Source organism: Quercus lobata, chromosome 8 (genome assembly GCF_001633185.2).
Source record: "Quercus lobata isolate SW786 chromosome 8, ValleyOak3.0 Primary Assembly, whole genome shotgun sequence".
NCBI lineage: Eukaryota > Viridiplantae > Streptophyta > Magnoliopsida > Fagales > Fagaceae > Quercus > Quercus lobata.
The window spans coordinates 49,651,410-49,653,311 of record NC_044911.1 but is presented as its reverse complement, the minus strand read 5'-3'; positions in this window follow the sequence as shown (position 1 = coordinate 49,653,311).

The following is a 1,902-nucleotide window of genomic DNA, read 5'->3' as shown; positions in this document are numbered from 1 at the left end:
AGGACTTTAGACCCAAAGTGACTGCCATCACTGAAAGCAAGAAAGTGGACTTCATCCCTATTGATGAACTTGTAAGATCTCTTTAGTCCTATGAGTTGGACCTACCTAAGACAAGCAAATCCAAATCAATGGCTCTTAAGTCTTTTGATGATGTTGATGTGAATGAATTTGATGATAAGCTTTTTGCTACAAAGATTGCTTACCTTGCCTAGAACTTTAGAAATTTTCTTAGGAACAATAACAGAAGGGCAAGAGGTAAAAACAATATCGAACCTAGAAATTTTAGGAGGAATGATCCCACTAAGGTAAATAATACTGAAAAACCTAGAGAGAAAGTAGGTCAAACCCCTAATAATTCTATGGGTCAACAATGTTTTGGATGTCAAAGGTATGGTCATGTGAAATCGGAATGTCCTACATTCTTGAAGTCTAAGGGTAAAGCTATGGCTATAACCCTTAATGACGAAGAAGTTTCTGACAATGAGTCTAGTAGTGATGAGGATGGAAACTCCATTACTTTCACAGCTACTGCTGAAGTTGATGAAAGTGTTGCTGTTGAAGAGAACCCTTCTGATGGGAAACTCTCTGAGGATGTAGATTTGCAAGAAGCCTACAATAAACTTTGCAAAGTTACTACAAAGGATGCTATGAGTGTTGATTTAGACTTAAAGAAAATTGCAACTCTTGAACTTGATAAGAAAATTTTTCTTTTGAAACTGTTTGATGCTAATGAATTGTTAAATAATGTGAAGACCGAGAACATGCTTTTACGTGATAAAGTTAAGAATTTGAAATTTGAATTATCTGTTGCTAGAGAACAAACAAATAGGTCTGCTAGTTCTAAACTTAATCACATGCTGAGTGTTCAAAAGTCTCCTTCAAACAAAATTGGTTTAGGTTTTGTAGAAAGCATCTATGTGCCTGAAACGCATTCCACAAACTTTGTTCCTTCTTTTGAGCTCCCCATGAGTGAGATTGTCAAACCTGTAGAAGTTACACCTCCTAGGAAGATTAAGGTTGATCTTAAAGAGTCTAAACCTAAGACTCCTAACCCTCCTAAGGACATGGTGCATGATAGACCTGCTTGGGTTTGTGATTTTTGTTAAAAGTCTGGGCATATTCGTCCAAACTATATCAAGTTGCAAGCTGCTAAGCGAGCAAATAAACCAAAAGTACCTGTGCCTCAAGCACAAGATCCTATGGTACTTATTGGTGACTTGGTAGAGGCTTTAAACCTTTATTCCAATCCTGGAGTTGGTCATCATTCTAATGTGAATAATAACTCCAATGCTAGAGTTGCATTTAAAAGGTTTTGGATGCAAAAGGCTCAATTTAAGTGAGTCTTTCTGACATGATCCTTGTGCTTCATTACTCTACTCTTTGTGACCATTTTTTTTCTTTACTTTTCTAGGATTTGCATTGCATAACATTCATGCATTTCATTCTAGATTGGTTTTTGTTATTTCTTTTCAAAATAAATTTTTTTTTTCAAAAAAAGGAAAAGGGAAGCAAAATGTGTTTTTGCATTATTTCTTGGATTTGAAATCAAGGTTGGCCAATTTATCTTTACATAACATGTCTTTGTACCTTGTTTAGTTTGGATGAGTTTATTTATTGCACTTTACTAGTTTGAGATTTGTAGTACATATTGTGTGGGAAGATGTTTATAGTTTTTGATTATTTTTTATTGATCTTGAAGTCACATGCCTTTGATTGTTGGACTTGAACTTAATGATAAAGGCATAAATAATCATCTCATCACTATTTACTAGTCAATCATGAACACCTTAGTGCATATCATAAGATTTTGTGCTCGAGAAAGTGTAGCACATGCACAAAAAGAATATAAGGTGTAGCCTCGGTTTAAATGCTAAAATTGGTGTGTACATTATTGGACTATAA